This window comes from Balaenoptera borealis (genome assembly GCF_965194805.1).
Source record: "Balaenoptera borealis genome assembly, chromosome: 18".
In the NCBI taxonomy this organism is placed as follows: Eukaryota; Metazoa; Chordata; class Mammalia; order Artiodactyla; family Balaenopteridae; genus Balaenoptera; species Balaenoptera borealis.
The window spans coordinates 60012795-60028455 of record NC_138877.1 but is presented as its reverse complement, the minus strand read 5'-3'; the positions used below and the strand labels follow the sequence as shown (position 1 = coordinate 60028455).

The 15661-nt window shown below is 35.1% G+C and overlaps 1 long non-coding RNA gene across 2 annotated transcripts in view; it reads left to right on the top strand.

Annotated features, from left to right (window-relative positions):
• Positions 1–15661, top strand: part of LOC309615493 — a 250107-nt gene that overhangs the window by 193201 nt on the left and 41245 nt on the right. Inside the window, exon 7 of one of the 2 annotated variants that reach the window (XR_014236874.1) lies at positions 11399–12733. The exons of the other annotated variant lie outside the window; for it this stretch is intronic. This is a non-coding gene — a long non-coding RNA (uncharacterized lncRNA). Of the gene's footprint in view, positions 1–11398; positions 12734–15661 lie in introns of those variants that run through there. 2 annotated transcript variants of the gene reach the window in all.

Genomic DNA, 15661 nt, shown 5'->3' with positions numbered 1-15661 from the left:
CATTATTTATTCATATTATTTTTATTTTTGAAACATTTGTGTAACTTTTATAATAGAATAATGTAGGATGAATAAAAGCAGACACATAATCATTGGATTTGTGCTCAAAATTATTTATGATAGGTTCTGTGATTTTAAAAAAAATGTTTGCAGGTCACAGTCACAAGCAATGGGAGATATTAAATTTCTTAAGTAAGAAAATAATTTGTATTTTAGAATTTTCTGACTTCAAGGTTATTTTCTATACTGTCATTTTTTGTTGACTACAACATTTCTTTTATAGAAAGAAAGATCTGTCAACCCAAAATATCTTCTGGCTTAATAGTAAGATGTAGTTTCATTATTTTAATTTCTAATTAAATAATTTTAATAGTATAAACATATCTACCTTCTTAAAATTACTTTTTTAGCAATTTGAAGGAGTGCTAAAGTCAATTTCCTTGATACGAATTTTAGTGGTTTTCATAACTGAAGCAGTTAGCTTATAAAACATGTGGTTTCAAGTGGAAGACTTAACTGTAGCCTTGATCTGCAAGTTCAGTTAAAACAAGTTAAAATAATACCTAAAACAATTTAACCCAGCATAACTAAAATGCAATACATCCCAATACACTGAAAGCAAAGGGATATTGGAGGACAATCTCTTCTCTGAGGATATCTTATACACTAAACTGTGTGTAATACATGTAATAGACTGTGATATTTGGGTGAAGAACAATAATCACTAATGAGGCTGCAGAGAACAAAGAATTTTATTTGTATGTCTTAGGAATTACAATTAGGGAGACAGATTTGAGTAAAACTAAAAGAGTGTTTTGGGGGAAGAGAAAAAAGTCAGGGGCTTATAAAGACAAAAGCCACAAGGTCGATTAAGACGTCTGGTGAGAATTGTAATTGACTATGATGCAAGTGAGGAAATATTTGTCCTTAAAGAATAGGTTGTCATGAGTTATTTTAGGGTGAGGCTTAGATAAATATCTTGAGTTTCTGAGACATTGGGCAGATGATCTGGATGCCTCCATTAAGACAATAACCGGTCAAAGCTTTAGATTCCATCCAGGCTGAGACATGCAGGCATGAGACACTTCCTGGCTCCATTTTTGAGAGCTCTCTTAGCAATACTGACTCCATTTTGACTTTCCTTTCACATGGGCCAAATGAAGGATACTTTATCTACCTGCACATTTAGCCACACCAGAAAAAAATCTCTCTTTCTCCCTCTTTCTCTCTCTCCCTCCTTCTCCTTTTTCTCCTCTCTTGATAAATAATAGCTAAACAGAGTTTTTAATATGTCATTCACCACTGTATCATCTTGGGCTATGCATGGGGTATGCATATTTCACATTAGATTCCACTGATAGAAAATGGAGCTCAAAGTTTATTGGGCATAAGATCAAGGAATTTTTTAAAGTGTAGATTCCTGGACCACACCCAGAGGGCTTATGATTCTGTAAATCTCTGGCAGGCCTTGGATTCTGAAAATTTAACAAGCCCCTCAGGTGGCTCTGATGCAGGTGGTCTTTAGCCTACAGGACATCACATTTTGGGATTAAAATTTTAATTTTTCACCATCTACTTGAGTTCAGTGCAATCTGTCTACAAGTTACCATTTTTGGACCCATTTCCAGACTTGCCCTCGTGTGAACTTTAGTTTGTAGTTCACTCCCACACCATTTTTTCTCACACCTGCCTTTGTCCTTTCTATTTTCTCTACTGGAATATTCTTACCTTACCAATCTAATAAACCTACCCAGTATTCAATGTCAACTCAAGTGTCAATTCCTTTGTAAAGATGAATGGTGATTCTCTCAACCCCACTTATTTTATATTGCTAGAATACCCCTCAAATCACATTTTATTTCTCTAACATTTCTAATGTCTGTCCTTCTAGGCTCGGTTCTTTGTATTCTCACATAAACACAAAGTGCTCAATAGATGCTCACTGTCATGTTCACAAGAAACACTTAAATTATCAAAAACCATATTATGAAAACAATGGTTCAGTGTGGAAAAGTAGATTGGCAACTATAGATTTTCAGACTCCCAATTACTTTCCCTAAAGGCATTCTATATGAAAGGTTTGTTTTTCTTTTTTCTTTTGTTGTGCTTAAAGTGGACAGCTTACTTGGCGACATTGAGCCAATCCAGAATTTGATCATATCTAGGTTTACCCAAGAGTAATGTTCTGTCTTTTCTTATCACCACCATTAGCAGTGCACACTTCTTATTACCCTTATCACCCTTTGTTATGATAAACAAAGCACAAAACCATTCAACCAAAGCTGCTGTCTTTAGAGGGTAATAGCTTCTTTATCTACTGGTAACAAAACTCCTGACTTTCTTAGTTGAAGAGTGAAATTTTATTCTAACCACTATCAAACTAGGCAAGTACAAAGGTGTTCCTTAATTGATTTTTTTTTTCAACTTCCAAATTCCCTTAAGAAAAAACTCACTTTTCAGAAAAATGCCAATATTTAATACTCTGGGTAGCTGAATCTTAAAACCCTCACAAAATATTTAAATTATTTATAGGTGTTATGCTTGTTTTGCTCATGTTGTAGTGTGACTCTGTCAAGCTTTTTATTGAAATTGATTAAAAAATGAACACATAGGAAGTGTTAACATAGAAAGTTGTTAAACTGAAATTAAAGCTTTTATTTCTGGTTATATGTCCATGTATGTTTATTTTAATATATTCATTTAGAATCTGACTTGTTCCAAATAAATTTTTTGAAGTGGTAATATACTTAATTTTCAAACATATGCTTATATATGTGTTTTGGATATACAGAATCATTTTTTAGACCCCTGACAAAAATAATATATTTTGAAGATAATATTTAAAGAAAGGGAAACTTTACCTTTTTCTCACATAAGAAAAATATAGAGCTGTGATTACAAAGCATGGTATAAAGATGCAAAATATTCTGGTGATTGTTGTACTCTTCTATTTGTATATTTCATGATTCTCACATGAATTAATGCAAATTTTAGCAGGCAAAAAAATGTGTTATAAGCTGGAAGAGATGTGAATGTTACAAAGAACTCTATGATATCCATGACAACACGTATTTCTTTTGTTGTTGTTGTTGTTGAGGTATAGTTGTTTTACAATATTGTGTTACTTTCTACTGTACAGCAAAGTGAAGTAGAGTTCCATGTGCTATACAGCAGGTTCTTATTATTTATCTATTTTATACATATTAGTGTATACATGTCAATCCCAATCTCCCAGTTCATCGCACCAACCCCCGGCCGCTTTCCCCCCTTGATGTCCATACATTTGTTCTCTACATCTGTGTCTCTATTTCTGCCTTGCAAACCGGTTCATCTGTACCATTTTTCTACATTCCACATATATGCATTAATATATGATACGTGTTTCCCTCTTTCTGACTTACTTCACTCTGTATGACAGTCTCTAGATCCATCCACGTCCCTACAATTGACCCAATTTCGTTCCTTTTAATGGCTGAGTAACATTCCATTGTATATATGTACCACATATTCTTTATCCATTCATCTGTCAATGGGCATTTAGGTTGCTTCCATGTTCTGGCTATGGTACATAGAGCTGCAATGAACATTGGGGTGCATGTAGCTTTTTGAATTATGGTTTTCTCCAGGTATATGCCCAGCAGTGGGATTGCTGGGTCATATGGTAGTTCTAATTTTAGTTTTTTAAGGAACCTCCATACTGTTCTCCATAGTGGCTGTATCAATTTATATTCCCACCAACAGTGCAAGAGGGTTCCCTTTTCTCCACACTGTCTCCAGCATTTGTTGTTTGTAGATTTTCTGATGATACCCATTCTAGCAGGTTTGAGGTGATAACTCATTGTAGTTTTGATTTGCATTTCTCTGATAATTAGTGATGTTGAGCAGCTTTTCATGTGCCTTTTGGACATCTGTATGTGTTCTTTAGAGAAATGGCTATTAGGTCTTCTGCCCATTTTTTTTTTTTTTTAAACTTTTGTTAGCATTTTTTTTTAAATTTATTTATTTATTTTTGGCTGTGTTGGATCCTCGTTTCTGTGCGAGGGCTTTCTCCAGTTGTGGCAAGCGGGGGCCACTCTTCATCGCGGTGCGCGGGCCTCTCACTGTCGCGGCCTCTCCCGTTGCAGAGCACAGGCTCCAGACGCGCAGGCTCAGCAGCTGTGGCTCACGTGCCCAGCCACTCCGCGGCATGTGGGATCTTCCCAGACCGGGACACGAACCCGTGTCCCCTGCATTGGCAGGCGGACTCCCAACCACTGCGCCACCAGGGAAGCCCTGCCCATTTTTTGATTGAGTTGTTTTTTTAATATTGAGCTGCATGAGCTGTTTATATATTTTGGAGGTTAATCCTTTGTCCGTTGATTCATTTGCAAATATTTTCTCCCATTCTGAGGGTTGTCTTTTCATCTGGTTTATAGTGTCCTTTGCTGTGCAAAAGCTTTTAAGTTTCATTAGGTCCAGTTTGTTTATTTTTGTTTTTATTTCCCTTACTCTAGGAGGTGGGTCAAAAAAGCTCTTCCTGTGATTTATGTCAAAGAGTGTTCTTCCTATGTTCTCCTCTAAGAGTTTTATAGTGTCCGGTCTTACATTTAGGTCTCGAATCCATTTTGAGTTTATTTTTGAGTATGGTGTCAGGAAGTGTTCTAATTTCATTCTTTTTCATGTAGCTGTCCAGTTTTCCCAGCACCACTTATTGAAGAGACTGCCTTTTCTCCATTGTATATCCTTGCCTCCTTTGTCATAGATTAGTTGACCATAGGTGCATGGATTTATCTCTGGGCTTTCTATCCTGTTCCATTGATCTATATTTCTGTTTTTGTGCCAGTACCATATTGTCTTGATTACTGTAGCTTTGTAGTATAGTCTGAGGTCAGGGAGTCTGATTCCTCTAGCTCTTATTTTTCCCTCAAGATTGCTTTGGCTATTCGGGGTCTTTTGTGTCTCCATAAAAATTGCAAGATTTTTTTGTTCTAGTTCTGTAAAAAATACCATTGGTAAATTGGTAGGGATTGCATTGAATCTGTAGATTGCTTTGGGTATTATAGTCATTTTCACAATATTGATTCTTCCAACCCAAGAACATGGTATATCTCTCCATCTGTTTGTGTCATCTTTGATTTATTTCATCAGTGTCTTATAGTTTTCTGAGTACAGGTTTTTTACCTCCTTAAGTAGATTTACTCCTAGGTATTTTATTCTTTTTGTTGCAATGGTGAATGGGATTGTTTCCTTAATTTCTCTTTCTGATCTTTCGTTGTTAGTGTATAGGAATGCAAGAGATTTCTGTGCATTAATTTTGTATCCTGCAACTTTACCAAATTCATTGATTAGCTCTAGTAGTTTTCTGGTGGCATCTTTAGGATTATCTATGTATAGTATCATGCCATCTGCATGACAGTTTTACTTCGTCTTTTCCAATTTATATTAGTTTTATTTCTTTTTCTTCTCTGATTGCCATGGCTAGGACTTCCAAACTATGTTGAATAATAGTGGCGAGAGTAGACATCCTTGTCTTGTTCCTGATTTTAGAGGAAATGCTTTCAGTTTTTCATGATTGAAAATGATGTTTGCTGTGGGTTTGTCATATATGGCCTTTATTATGTTGAGGTAGGTTCCCTCTATGCCTACTTTCTGGAGAGTTTTTATCATAAATGGTGTTGAATTTTGTCAAAAGCTTTTCTGCATCTATAGAGATGATCATAGTGGTTTTTATTCTTCAATTTATTAATATGGTGTATCACATTGATCGATTTACATATATTGAAGAATCCTTGCATCTCTGGGATAAATCCCACTTGACCATGGTGTATGATCCTTTGAATGTGTTGTTGGATTCTGTTTGCTAGTATTTTGTTGAGGATTTTTGCATCTATATTAATCAGTGATATTGGTCTGTAATTTTTTTCTTTTGTAGTATCTTTGTCTGGGTTTGCTATCAGCATGATGGTGGCCTCGTAGTATGAGTTTGGGAGTGTTTCTTCCTCTTCAGTTTTTTGGAAGAGTTTGAGAAGGATGAGTGTTAGCTCTTCTCTAAATGTTTTGTAGACTTCACCTGTGAAGCCATCTAGTCCTAGACTTTTGTTTGTTGGAATATTTTAAATCACAGTTTCAATTTCATTACTTGTGATTTGTCTGTTCATGTTTCCTGTTTCTTCCTCGTTCAGTCTTGGAAGGTTATACCTTTCTAAGATTTTGTCCATTTCTTCCAGGTTGTCCATTTTATTGGCATAGAGTTGCTTGTAGTAGTCTCTTAGGATGCTTTGTATTTCTGCGGTGTCTGTTGTAACTTCTCCGTTTTCATTTCTAATTTTATTTATTTTAGTCTTCTCCCTTTTTTTCTTGATGAGTCTGGCTAAAGGTTTATGAATTTTGTTTATCTTCCCAAAGAACCAGCTCTTAGTTTTATTGATCTTTGCTATTGTTTTCTTTGTTTCTATTTCATTTATTTCTGCTCTGATCTTTATGGTTTCTTTCCTTCTACTAACTTTGGGTTTTGTTTGTTCTTCTTTCTCTAGTTCCTTTAGGTGTAAGGTTAGATTGTTTATTTGAGATTTTTCTTGTTTCTTGAGGTAGGATTGTATTGCTATAAACTTCCCTCTTAGAACTGCTTTTGCTGCATCCCATAGGTTTTGGATCATCGTGCTTTCATTGTCATTTGTCTTTAGGAATTTTTTGATTTCCTCTTTGATTTCTTCAGTGAGCTCTTGGTTATTTAGTAATGTATTGTTTAGCCTCCATGTGTTCGTGTTTTTTACGTTTATTTCCCTGTAATTTATTTCTAATCTCATAGCATTGTGGTCAGAAAAGTTGCTTGATATGACTTCAATTTTCTTAAGTTTACCAAGGCTTGATTTGTGACCCAAGATATGATCTAATCTGGAGAATGTTCCATGTGCACTTGAGAAGAAAGTGTAATGTGTAGTTTTTGGGTGGAATGTCCTATAAATATCAATTAAATCTATCTGGTCTATTGTGTCACTTATAGTTTGTGTTACCCTATTTATTTTCTGTTTGGATGATTTGTCCGTTGGTGTAAGTGAGGTGTTAAAGTCTCCCACTATTGTTGCGTTACCGTTGATTTCCTCCTTTATAGCTGTTAGCATTTGCCTTATGTATTGAGGTGCTCCTATGTTGGGGGCATATATATTTATAATTGTTATATCTTCTTCTTGGATTAACCCCTTGATCAATATGTACTGTCCTTCCTTGTCTCTTGTAACATTCTTTATTTTAAAGTCTATTTTATCTGATATGAGTATTGCTACTCCAGCTTTCTTTTGATTTCCATTTACATGGAATATCTTTTTCCATCCCTTCACTTTCAGCCTGTATGTGTCCCTAGGTCTGAAGTGTGTCTTTTGTAGGCAGCATATATCTTTGTCTTGTTTTTGTATCCATTCAACAAGCCTGTGTCTTTTGGTTGGAGCATTTAATCCATTCACGTTTAAGGTAATTATTGATATGTATGTTCCTATGACCATTTTCTTAATTGTTTTGGGTTTGTTTTTGTAGGTCCTTTTCTTCTCTTGTGTTTCCCACTTAGAGAAGTTCCTTTAGCATTTGTTGTAGAGCTTGTTTGGTGGTGCTGAATTCTCTTAGCTTTTGCTTATCTGTAAAGCTTTTGATTTCTCTGATCTGAATGAGATCCTGGGCAGGTAGAGTAATCCTGTTGTAGGTTCTTCCTTTTCAGCACTTTAAATATATCGTGCCACACCCTTTTGGATTGTAGAGTTTATGCTGAGAAGTCAGTTGTTAACCTTATGGGAGTTCCCTTGTATGTTATTTTTTGTTTTCCCCTTGTTGCTTTTAATAATTTTTCTTTGTCTTTTAATTTTTGTCAATTTGATTACTATGTGTCTTGGCATGTTTTTCCTTGGGTTTATCCTGCCTGGAGCTCTCTGCACTTCCTGGATGTGGGTGGCTATTTCCTTTCCCATGTTAGGGAAGTTTTGTACTATAATCTCTTCAATATTTTCTTGTGTCCTTTCTCTCACTCTTCTCCTTCTGGGACCTCTGTAATGCAAATGTTGGTGCCTTTAATGCTGTCCCAGAGGTCTCTGAGGCTGCCTTCATCTCTTTTCCTTCTTTTTTCTTTATTCTGTTCTGTGGCAGTGATTTCCACCATTCTGTCTTCCAGGTCACTTATCTGTTCTTCTCCCTCAGTTATTCTGCTATTGATTCCTTCCAGTGTATTTTTCATTTCAGTTATTGTATTGTTCATCTCTGTTTGTTTGTTCTTTAATTTTTCTAGGTCTTTGTTAAACAGTTCTTGCATCTTCTCGAACTTTGCCTCCATTCTTTTTCCGAGGTCCTGGATCATCTTCACTATCATTATTCTGAATTCTTTTTCTGGAAGGTTGCCTATCTCCACTTCATTTAGTTGTTTTTCTGGGGTTTTATCTTGTTCCTTCATCTGGTACATAGCCCTCTGCCATTTCATCTCGTCTATCTTTCTGTGAATGTGGTTTTTGTTCCACAGGCTGCAGGATTGTAGTTCTTTTTGCTTCTGCTGTCTGCCCTCTGGTTGGTGATGCTATCTAAGAGGTTTGTGCAAGTTTCCTGCTGGGAGGGACTGGTGGTAGGTAAAGCCAGGTGTTGCTCTGGTGGGCAAACCTCAGTAAAACTTTAAACCCCTTGTCTGGTAATGGGTGGGGCTGAGTTCCCTCCCTGTTGGTTGTTTGGCCTAAGTCAACCCAACACTGGAGGCCACAAGCTCTTTGCTGGGGCCAATGGTGGACTCTGGGAGGGCTCACGCTAAGGAGTACTTCCCAGAACTTCTGCTGCTAGTGTCTTTGCCCCCACAGTGAGCCACAGCTGCTACCACCACCCCCCACCCCCTGCCAGGGGCCCTCCAACACTAGCAGGTAGGTCTGGTTCAGTCTCCTATGGGGTGACTGCTCCTCCCCCGTGGGTCCTGATGCACACACTACTTTGTGTGTGCCCTCCGAGAGTGGAGTCTCTGTTTCCCCTGGTCCTGTTGAAGTCCTGCAATCAAATCCCTGATTCTCTGGGAATTCCTCCTCCCATTGCTGGACCCCCAGTTTCAGAAGCCTGACATGGGGCTCAGAACCTTCACTCCAGTGGGTGGACTTCTGTGGTATAAGTGTTCTATGGTTTGTGAGTCACCCACCCAGCAGTTATGAGATTTGATTTTATTGTGATTGCACCCCTCCTACCATCTCATTGCAGCTTCTCCTTTGTCTTTGGATGTGGGGTATCTTTTTTGGTGAGTTCCAGTGTCTTCCTGTTGATGATTCTTCAGCAGTTAGTTGTGATTCTGGTGCTCTTACAAGAGAGAGTGAGCACATGTCCTTCTCTGCCATCTTGAACCAATCTCCTCATACTTTTAAATATCAACATATTTTATATTCTGTTCACATAATGTTAAAATGTCAGAGTAATGAAATGATGACAAAACGTAGTTGCAAAACTAGAAAGTGATTCAAAACTTTGGAAATGATTCCAGGTTTGGAAAACAGAGTATGTACTTGTAAAGATGAGCAACACAATTTTTACACTTTTTTTAAAGAGATAAAAATAATGAAAACAATAGCTTTACACAGAGAAGGCAATATTTTTAGTAGTTGATGATGGAAAGTGGGAAAAAGTGGTTAAGTCAATGAAAAAAGATTTTTAAATAAATATATTTTCTCATTTGTAAAATATTCAGGGGCATTTTGGAGACCACATAAAGAATTTAAGACAGACTCTGACATAGTAGCTCTGAAATAAAAATTTATTTTCCCTCTTCCTTTCCAGTGTTTTTGGGGGAGATATTTATAAAGTAATCAGCTAATTTTAAATAATAGATACCATAATTACATAGCTGAAAGCTCTCATTCACCTCATGAAGAAAAAGATGTATTCCATTAAAGATACAGATGCTCAAAAAATTCCAAAACTTCTTTTTGCAAGATGATTTGAGTCCATTTTTATTTTTTACTTTTTTATTTAATATTGTGCACAAATAAAATTATATGTATGTCATAAATATATTGTGTAAGGAAAATAAAGTTAACACCAGGAAACTCAGAGGTGATTATTTTGGGGATGTGTGTGTGTGTATATATATATATATATATATATATATATATATGCATACACATATGATATAGTATTGCTATGATATTGAAAGCATATATATATGATAAAGTATTTAGATTTTTTTCATGGTGGAGTATCCATGTTTTAGAACATGTAACTCTTCTTTCAATTGTACCAATAATAATTGGCTATTTCCAGTGAAAAGAAAGTATTTGTTGTATTCCAAAACTTAAAAAAAAAAAGTTGTTACAGTATTTCTATACTGTAACAATCCATAATAGAGTGGCACACAAAATTATGTTAATTTTTTAAAAATTAGAAAAAACATGCCATAAAATATAATAAACAATATGCTATATTAGAAGTAAATTACTGCATTTATGCTATATTTTAATTATTTGAACTTAGTATTTAGTTAATTTAATATATATAATAGATACAACAGCAGATCTACATATTAAATGTCATTATCTGGAATTAAAAAATGCTTGCTGACGTTATTCACTCCTACTCTGTCCACTAGAATAGTAAATTAAGATTACTCTTGGCTTTTATCACAGCCTGTGTATCATGTCAATATGATTCAGAACTTAAATTTTAAAAAAGAAATGTGGTTTTACGTTTCCTTAAAACGATACACATACAGTTATTGACCTAAACTCCACTTATTTTATTTTATGCATTTACAAGTGGCAGATATTTTTTGAAGCTTTGAAATATATTGCCTTTAGCCTGAATTATGACTTCTATTAAAAAGCCTCCAAATGCCTTCAAGCAAAGCAAAATAATTACCTTGAACAGCACATCCCCAGGCATCAGTTCACATATTTGAGAAAGGAAAAGTGCCCTGATTTTTGTATTTCTAATTGTCAGAGTATCAGAGGACTATGAGGAAGGGACGGTGCTGAAATGGGTATCACATCTATTTAGACTATGGTATATTAAGTCAGTCTTACCTTCCCTGAGTTGGTTTTATTGCTTAGGGTCTTGCCTACATGAAAAACTATCAAAAACTCAGAAGATATATCATGAAGAAGCATGTAGTTGCCATTTTCTACATTTTGCCTGTGAACAATTTGGTGGTTCTGTATAGTAGTGTTGACCTTTGACTCTTTGCAACTTGAATACTGCACCCGAATAGAGCATTACAAACAAATTTACCTCTGGAAAGAGGAAGGGAAAAATCTATCGTTAGTCTGAATCATATTTTGTCAGCTAAAGCAACAAGCTGGAAAGTCAGAAGGAAGGTTAAGCAAATTATTATTTTGAGGATTAAAATTGCTAATAGAGACAACCAAACCAGGGATTTCTGCAGTGCCTGCCGGCATGAATCCCTACTCTATTTGTTTGTTTTCAGACCTTAGACCTGCAGGAGAAAATCCTTGCGAAAGATGGCTTTTGTAAGGAATCAACGATGTTCTTGTTTGAAACAAAAAGGGAAAGAAGTCAAGGTCCGAAGGCATGGAGAAAAGATATCTATGAAATTGTAACTGAAAATAAGTTGATGGTTATTCCTAAAAGGATGCAGTGATCTCTCAGTATTTCTAAGACAATATAGAGAAATCTGAAATAGCTGCAAAATCAACTAGCATGTGGCTAAATCTAGAGCCTAAGTCTAAACATACTTAGTTTGGGCTACAGATAGCAGGAAATTTAAAGGAATTAAAAATGAGTTAGAGAAATAGAAAACAAAGCAAAGCACCAGGGGTGAATGTAAGTAAAGAACTACTTAAAATGTTCAATTAGGAACACGCAAACAATTTAAAGAATTCATAAATAGAACACATTGAAAGAATTAAAACTGATTTTAGATATTATTATCTCAAGTTAGATTATATTGCAAGATTCAACCATAGTTTTACCGGAATATTTATTGTAGCTGAATTAAAATGTACTGTTTAGAGAACAACAGGGTAAAAAAACTTGTGATTCCAGGTACTATATATGTGGATATGAGCATAACTACATCACTTACAGAGCTGGTATTAGACTCACCATGTCACACTTTCTCTGTCAATAAAAGTGAAGTAAATTAACCTCATATGTATGATTGCTTTGTGGAATAAAATACCTTTTTTAAAGCTGGAGTATAATTGCTTTACAATGTTGTGTTAGTTTCTGCTGTACAGCAAAGTGAATCAGCTATACATATACATATATTCCCTCTTTTTTGGATTTCCTTCCCATTTAGGTCACCACAGAGCATTGAGTTGAGTTCCCTGTGCTATACAGTCAGTTCTCATTAGTTATCTATTTTATACATAGTAATGTATATATGTCAATCCCAGAAATAGAGACACAGATGTGGAATAAAGTACTTTTAAATAAATATAAACACTTGGCATAGTGAATATCACATAGGCAGCACATAGGTTGGTTGCTCTTTATTATTCTTCTCATTAATTCTATTTTACTGTTACAATAGTGATTATAATAATTGATAACACTAGTTAACAACATAGTTTACCAAATTGCAGTTGCATTTACATTTGGAATTATTTCAAATTAGATTGATGAAAGTCATAGTATATACTGAAAAATGACTTAAAACTGAAAAAAAATGCTAAGTTTGAAAGTGCCACCTGTTCACCCTGTCTTCAGTCTTGAAATCACAGCACCCTCATGTTGAGTCCCAGGTGCATATCCAGAAGCAGGACTCATGCAAGTCCCCAGGTACCCTGTCTTTTCCATCTAGACCTAATCAATTCAGATTCTTTGGTTCTATAACTCTAAGCTTGATTCCTCGTGCAGGAAATATGTCCTGAGCGAACCCTTGTTGGAGTCATCTATTCCCCTTCCATTCCCATAGAATGCAAATCTAACTCCAAGCATTTAACAAAGAGCCTAGGTTAGGTCAGTCCTACTCCAATCATGACCCATGAAGCGAGTATAGAGCAGGAACCCATATTTTCATTGGAATATAGATTCTATCTTTCCAAATCAGTTTTCTCTGGCATATAGAACATTAGGTGATGTAATATAAAATACACATATGTGTCTATATATTTAATAAATATAAAACCCAGTGTCATGATTATATAAATAACAGGTAAAATTTCGCAAAACTAATCAAGTTAGAAGCTTTATTTTGTTAATTTTCTGAAATCCAAGACATTAAGAAAAAGAAAGAAAACTTGGAAAGATGTTTAGTACTCATTGTGTTATGTTTGATTAAAATGTTTTAGCGTTTCACTTATTTGTGTTTTTGTGATTTGTTTTTCTGTAGAGATAAATTATTTTCCTAACTTTGAATTCTTATAAAAAATATAGCATATGGGTCATTTTATAAAAGTCATAATGTAACATAATAAACAGTCTCCTTAATTTTCTTTCTGCAGTGCATGCATAAAATAGACACGCTTTATAATGAATCTCATCAATTCAAATGCATATTATACAGAATCATAGCCATGTTAATGGATTGCTATAGGAAGCTAGAGAATATTAAACCAAATATAGAGTTTTAGGGGAGTTAACTTGATAGAAATATAATAGTTAAAAACATTTTAAAAATTGAAAAATGTCCCTTGCATCATCTCTTATATCTAGTAGATAGCTTTTAAGTGGATTTAAGAATTGTAATGATGAATTTTAATTCTACCTTATGCATTTGCACAGGCTAATTATGTTTAACATTTCACTCTGGTAGCAGTATGGGGAAAATTAAAAGGAAAAATAGATATTTACTATAGTTCTGGCTCCTTCTCCCATCCCAAGCCACAGGGCCCCATATTTTTATGTTCCTGTCATGTCATTTTTAGAATGGAAGTGGTTGTCAATGTATGCATAGTTTGTTACTATTATTAAATTATTAATTGAGTCTTATGATTCCCTTTTATGGGGTCTCACCAGGAAATAAAATGGGCATGAGCAAATCAGGAATAATATGCAAGCTACTGTTAATTCTACCTCTTATACAATGATCTTACACATCTCTTACATTGTTTTTTACAGAATAAATTTGATCTTACGAGCTACTAAGGTTCTTTAGTAGTTCCAAAGGTAATTCAATTATATTGTTTTCAAATATATAATTTGACCTGTCTTAAAAAAATTATGGGAAAGACCTTCCTACAGTAGATTATATTTAAGAGGCTATGTTAAACAGACGTGTCTGAGGTATAAATATCCTTTACTGTAGGCTGACAAATTTATATATGCTTAAGAAATAAATGATCAAGGTTCATGGTTACGATCTTCTATTGAAAGCTAACTGAGTTGACTTATCTTTGTTTTGGTAGATAGTCAACGTATCTTCTCTGGGATATAAACTAAATATTTCTTTAAAAATGATTTTAAAATCTGTGTATATGCTCAAGAACTTATGCTAATACTGATTTGAAACTTGCAATTAAATTTGACAAGAAAAGAGTAAATAATGGTAATACCAACTATGGTCTTAGCCATTAAAGACTTCACTTACAATATCAGATTTTGAATAGGATTACCACCATTTATAGAGTTGGCTGAAAAATATAGACCTGCTGGCTATAAATATTTTATATCATTTATTAAAAAACAATAACAACTAATAACATTTACCAATAACCACAGTTAAGATTTTTAGACAATTTATGACTATGATAATTAAATCATATCAAAGAATACATTTGTAAATTTGTCCATTCTGTTTAATTTATCCAATTGTATAAACACTGATGGCTTGTCCTAGTGGGGACACAAAGAGTATAAAATGAAAGGAGGCTGCTAGACCTTCAAAGTTCTACTGGCAAGAAAATAGTCTGAGGAAACTACTCAGGTATGAACATGTGCTGTCTTCCATGATAAAGAAAGGAGGCTCAGAGAGCTGAACCAATAGCTCAGAGGGTGTGACAGAAACTCACAGGTCATTAATGTCAGAACTTGAAACTGAATCAAGATCTGGCCAGGGTTTGCCTGGCTGGATTTCAGAACTGCCTTGGACCAATGACTTATTTTTACCATCTTTTTCCTGCTTTTTGCAGGAAAAAGACCTATAGTGTTTATTTTGTTCCTGTCCCACCATAGTATGTTAGGTGGGTTGAAAGAAGATAACTTGTCCTCTTTAATTTCATGAGTCATGGTGAGAGATTGTGTCCCAGGAGCTGTATCTAATAGATTACATTTACCAGCCTCATCTGAACTTGGACATGATGTAGGTGATGAGATTTTGGACTTTGAGCTGATGCTGTAATGGGATGAGATCTTAGGATGTGATCAATGTGTCCTGAATGTGGTAGGGAAATGAAGAATCACCGGGATCCAGATTGCTCAGTATACTGGATACACCATAAGGTGAACCCTAATGGGTCATGTTGTTCTGTAATTCCCTTTCAAGCACAAGCAGAACACTTCTTCTAGCCAACAGATCATGGAAAAGGTCAAGGGTTTTGGCAGACAAAATTAATATCCTAAATCAGTTGTTCTTGAGTTAATCAAAAGGGAGATTATTATGGGTGAACCTCAGTTAATCAGGAGAAAGCCTTTAAATGAGGGACTGGACCCCTTCCTGAGGTGATAAAGTCTCTTTCCTGCTGACCGTAAAGAAGCTAGTTAGTCACCATGAGATCCACATCTGCAACAAAAGGTATTCTGCCACAATCATCTGTAGCTCGGATGCAGATCTTTCCCCAAGTGATCC